Source organism: Carettochelys insculpta, chromosome 1 (genome assembly GCF_033958435.1).
Source record: "Carettochelys insculpta isolate YL-2023 chromosome 1, ASM3395843v1, whole genome shotgun sequence".
Classification (NCBI taxonomy): Eukaryota; Metazoa; Chordata; order Testudines; family Carettochelyidae; genus Carettochelys; species Carettochelys insculpta.
Window position 1 is genome coordinate 2,247,182 of NC_134137.1, and position 6,000 is coordinate 2,253,181.

Sequence of the window (6,000 nt, forward strand, 5' to 3'; positions counted from 1 at the left end):
CTTTACTGCGGACATGGTCCGGAGTGCGGGCAGGGTGACCCCAGGCGTCCAGGCCCTCGGCCATCCGAGCGAATGCATCCGTGTTCCGCCTCTTGCTCCCCATTACCTGGAGCACCTCCTCCTCACTCCAGAGCCCCAGCAGGTCCCGAAGCTCGGCCTCCATCCAGGAGGGGCCCCACTGCCGCTTCCCAGCCTGGCTGCTCGTCTGAGAGCCCTGGCTCCCCTTTGGGGTGGTGCCCTGGGGGCGCTTTGGGGGGTGGGGGGCGGCCATTGCAGCAGTGGGCAGCTGTTCTGGCTGCAGAGAAGCATGCAGGCCGGCCGTGTGGCTGGGCTGCCGCCTGCCTGCTCTCTCAGCTTCCTGCACAGGAAGGCAGGGGGTGGGGAGCTTTAAGGGGCCGCTGCACGCGGCGACCATTGAGCTCAGGGGCTGGAAAGAGCATCTCTCAGCCCTTCAGCTGATGGCTGCCATGGCGGACCCCACTATTTCGATGTTGCGGGACGCGCAACGACTACACGTTCCCTACTTCGACGTTGAACATCGAAGTAGGGCACTATTCCCATCTCCTGATGGGGGTAGCGACTTCAATGTCTCGCCGCCTAATGTCGATGTTAACTTCGAAATAGCGCCCAACACGTGTAGCCATGACGGGCGCTATTTTGAAGTTGGCGCTGCTACTTCGAAGTAGCCGGCACATGTAGACGCGGCCCAGGAGCACAGCATGCTTTTTTTAAATGGCTGGAATCATCTCATTAGAGTTAGCTTCGAACCAGTCATTTGTGTTTCTGGATTTCTTCCAAACACCGACAAGGCTGTGTTGTAAATTGTATCCCTCAGATGCTGCCATCTGGATGTCATATCGGCACCCCCAGGGCTGCTGTGCAGATTCTCCTCAAGGGTCTCTCTGAACTTTTCAGCTCTCTCTGGCTGCGTCTACACGTGCAGCCAACATCGAAATAGCTTATTTCGATGTTGCGACATCGAAATAGGCTATTTCGATGAATAACGTCTACACGTCCTCCAGGGCCGGCAACGTCGATGTTCAACTTCGACGTTGCTCAGCCCAACATCGAAATAGGCGCAGCGAGGGAACGTCTACACATCAAAGTAGCACACATCGAAATAGGGATGCCAGGCACAGCTGCAGACAGGGTCACAGGGCGGACTCAACAGCAAGCCGCTCCCTTAAAGGGCCCCTCCCAGACACAGTTGCACTAAACAACACAAGATACACAGAGCTGACAACTGGTTGCAGACCCTGTGCCTGCAGCATAGATCCCCAGCTGCCGCAGAAGCAGCCAGAAGCCCTGGGCTAAGGGCTGCTGCCCACGGTGACCATAGAGCCCCGCAGGGGCTGGAGAGAGAGCATCTCTCAACCCCCCAGCTGATGGCCGCCATGGAGGACCCAGCAATTTCGACGTTGCGGGACGCGGATCGTCTACACGGTCCCTACTTCAACGTTGAACGTTGAAGTAGGGCGCTATTCCTATCTCCTCATGAGGTTAGCGACTTCGACGTCTCGCCGCCTAACGTCGAAGTTAACTTCGAAATAGCGCCCGACGCGTGTAGACGCGACGGACGCTATTTCGAAGTTGGTGCCGCTACTTCGAAGTAGCGTGCACGTGTAGACGCAGCTTCTGAGTTTGCTGTCTTTCTGGCATCAATGTGGGGCCTTCCAATTGGTTTAGAGTTGTAACCAACCAGGCTCGGGTTCCCCAGAAACAAGGCTGCACCCAGAAGGCGAGTGCTATATTTGGTTTATTGAAAGCGCGTGACATCCGCAACGGGAGCCCCGGAGACGCCGCAGTCACCAGTGGGGGAAAACCCGAAGCGTATGAGCTTCACTCGGGGAGAGGCTCCGTAACAGGTCTCCTAGCAATAGCTGATAAAGCTTAACTCATTAACATAAGATTGCCTAAAATTGCCTATGCATTCCTTATCACTATCTCTTGTGGCCTACTGCCAGCGTAGCCTTGAAGTGTTGGCAAGCGTGCTTTGTTTTGCAGGTGTTGTCATGGTTAGTTGTTTTGCAGCTTTTCACCTTACACAGACTGGTTTGTTTAGGGTTTCTCTGAGGGTTCACAGAGGGGTCGGACTGCTCTCATGAGACCGTTACAAAATCTTCTCGTACCCTACAAGAGTGGTACAGCTTCTTCGGTCTCACGTTGAGTTTGGAGCAAACTAGTGAACTAGTGAGTGATCTGTATTGCAGTCGGCACTATGATAGCTGCTTGTCAGAAGCATGTTTCTGAGGTTATCACATCTAGTGATGACCACGTCTAGTTGATGCCAGTGTTTCGAGTGTGGGTGTCTCCATGACACACTGTGCTGTGACTTGGTTTGGAAAAATGTGTTTGTGATGCACAGATTGTGGTACGTGCAAAGTTTGAGAAGACACTGTCCATTTTCATTCATTTTTCCCACACCGAAGTGGCCTAAGAGGAAGGCCATGAGTCACTATCGGTTCAAATCTTGCACTGAAGTCACCCAAAATGTACAGTTGTTCGCGAGCAGGTATTTGCGCTATGGCAGCATTAAGCATGTCATAGAACTTGTCTTTTACTTCCGGTGTGGCGTACAGGGTTGGGGCGTAAGCGCTGATCAGGTGGACAGGACCGGCGTGAGTTTGAAGTATGACCTGAAGGAGTCTTTCTGATCCACCCATGACTAATTCCACCATTTGTAAAAGGGTGTTTCTGATGGCAAAGCCAGCACCATGCTCCCTGGGTTCTTCTTGGGCTTTACCCTGCCAGAAAAACGTGTAGTCCTTTTTCTTTAGAGATCCCGAATCTTCAGGTACAAGTGGGAGAATCCACAGGAGGGAGAAAGAGAGCATCTCTGGGCTGCTAGGAGCCCTGAGACAGGCTAAGCGAGGGGTTGGCAGCTATGTTCCTGGATTAAGAAACTTCCTTTTCTGTTGCCTCAGTTTCCCCAGCTATGAAAGAGGGATCTCTCCTGGGCGTAGTGAGCAATAGTCTGTGAGGCTCCGGCCTGTAGGTCTGTTATGGGGTTCAGGGGTCCCCAAGCTCTTCACCCTTCTGCAGGCAGGAGTGACACTCACCAGGAGAACAGCAAGTTCATTAGCCAACAGGGCACAGCGTCATCATACAGACGAATAGGTACAATAGGCAGAGACAGTCAGTCCAATTCATGCTGGGGACAGGAGGCCACAAGGGGCCTCCAAAGTCAGGGCTTTCTCCCTTCCTTTGTCTTTCTCTCTCCCAGATTAACGGCTTTCCAACTCCCCGTTCCACTTCAAACCCCTCAGGCTCCACCTCCTCCTTTGTCTTCAGTCCAGAGGTGTCATCTGGTCACCTCTGTTACCCTCAGCAGGAGCCCTACACTCTCTGTGAGCCAAATACGTACACACTCGCATCCCCCACTCTATCACATCTCTCGCCCCTTCCAGACCAAACTGATCAGGGTCACTCAGACAGTGACCTGGGGAAGTTTGGGGCCCTCCCCACGTGCTGAGTCCCGTACTTAGTATATCAGAATATCAAACACTGCTAAAGGTTGGGGACCAACTGGCTAAGCAGGAGTTCTGCTGGGGATTACAGAGGATGAGACGCTGTACATAAGTTAGTCATCTCACGGAAAGGAGAAAGTGCCGGTATTCTATGTGGTGCGACAGCTGGTTTGAAGCTGCCCCCTTGCATCGTAGCCGCCTGCAAGATGACGTGGAATTTCTGAGGGGTGCGGGTGAAGCTGAATTCCATCTGGAAAGCAAAGCAATGGGAACAAAAGCAGATGTTGAAGCATTTGAACCCAGAGTAACGGCAGCTTCCACTGAGACATGAAATAGCTGAAATCAGCCCACACAGAGTGATCAGTGATTGAGCTGGTAACTAAAAAGAAAAGATATTAGGGCCCAGAAAGATCAAGGAATTATTCTCAATTTCCTTCATAATCAACAATAATTCTAAAATACACACAAACACACAGAGTCACGAGGTCCCCTGTGACTCAGCCTCGGACACAAGACCACTCATAAACCTTTGGGAAATTCCTTTAATTAGTGGTTACTCCGAATGTGGGATAACAACACCTGAAGTGTAGACATGGAAAACAAGACTTTGGCTACAAGGCTTCCAGTCTCCAGGCCCTTCTCATTCAGCTGCTGTGTGAACTCCTCTGGGATTGCACAGAGCTTTTTTATAAACCGTTTACAGACCTCTGTCAGCTCTCGGCGTGGGATCTTCAGCAGATGCTGCTCTGAGAGCGGTGTGGGACACGGCTACCTGAGGGAGATTTCCAGGAAGGTCACTTCCATCTCAGAATTCACAGGTACCCCTCACTTGCTGAGGCGCTCACCTCTACAGCAAAGCTCAGTGCAACACCGCTATGTGGAGGGAGAACAGATCTGTCGTCCTTTCTGCTCTGCACAGCCATAACCTAAATGTGGGCTTTTGCAAGGGAAAAGTCTGCTCCAGTATCCCAGAACAAAATGTCTCTCTCTACCTTTCACCCTGGCCTGAGCTCTAACCCCAAAGTGGCTGCATTTCAGTAATGCTGCAGGATAAACAGTGTTATTGGCTGTACAACACAAGTCCAATTCAGAGGTTATTTGCACAGGTGCCGCTATGCAAATCTCCCCATGAAGTAAGAACTCAGTAAAGACCTTAGGAGGCAGCTGTAGGTTAATGCACAGACCCTGCCACCTCCTTCTCTTGCATACCAGGTCTCTGGCTATGAATGTAGGGGTTGGAGGGGTGTCTGTTGCCTGACTTTAATCTGCTGGGAAGAGTGGAGGTGCCAGGGCCTCCCACAGTGACGATTTTCAGATTTTTGTCAATGTAGACAACAGAACTCTTCTAGCTTCATTAGAGAACTCACCTAAAGCGCTAGGCTTGAAACTTTCAAAAACTAAGTCAGCTGGATGCAGAGACGCAGTCTGGGAGAATTCAGTCCAAACGGATAATATCTGACAAGCTCTGAAGCCACTGGAAATAAAGTCTCCCAACTGAAGGTGCCAGACAAACTTAACTACTTGTGGTGCCACCAGCCATGGTGATGGAGGGGACCTGGGGCTGGGGCAGGGGATTGGGGTGTGGGTCACCTACATTTCGCAGCTCCCACTTGGTGGAGGGGGAACAGGTGGCCTCACTTAGTCCAAGGCCCTGGGCTGTGGTCTCTAAAGCCCCTTTCTTAATCTGGCTCCGCTACAGGAGCCAGAGGACTGTGCCTTCCCCCAGCTGCAGCAGCTCCATGACCAACAGCCTTGAGTCCTGCTGTGCAGCTTAGAGTGACCTTTGAGCACTGGCAATACCAGGCAGGATGGGCTCAGGTGTCTATTAAAAGCACATTCAGAAAAGTAACTGAACCATTTCCTTAGTGGATTGTACTTTGTAAGGGTCAACCTACCCTGAATGCGGAATTAGCGAGTGACAACGCTTCCTCATTACCACATATATTTGCTTTCCGCACCCAACTCTTTTGATAACTTCTCACAAGTGATGTGCCCGAAGAGGTGGCTGCTGACGTCTAAATGCTGTGGCTGAATTTGTTCAGCTAACTTGGGGCCATTGCTGGTTATGTACTCTAGGTAGCTAATGACTTTTAAAACAAAAGTATTTGTGGATAATCTGTGACCTATCCCCTGATGTGCAGGTGCAGTGAGCTCTCATGCCAGACCCCTGTGCAAGTGGACAGGTATCCCAGGCAAGAGATGTAGATTCTTCCTATGGGTGCCTGTGTGTTTTACCTGTTCCCTCTGTTGTTCACCTGGAGATGGAAATGGGCTACATTCGGTGCCTTTTCCTGATTAAGGGCTCTACTGAGAGATGAAACCCCTTGTGGGGGGCAGGGTTTCTGTACAGCCTAAAGAGAATCGATAATCACGAGTATCAGAGGGGGAGCCGTGTTAGTCTGGATCTGTAGCAGCAACGAAGGGTCCTGTGGCACCTTATAGACTAACAGAAAAGTTTAGAGCATGAGCTTTTGTGAGCAAAGACTCACTTCATCAGATGCTGGTCCTGGATATCTGCAAGGTCAGGTATAAA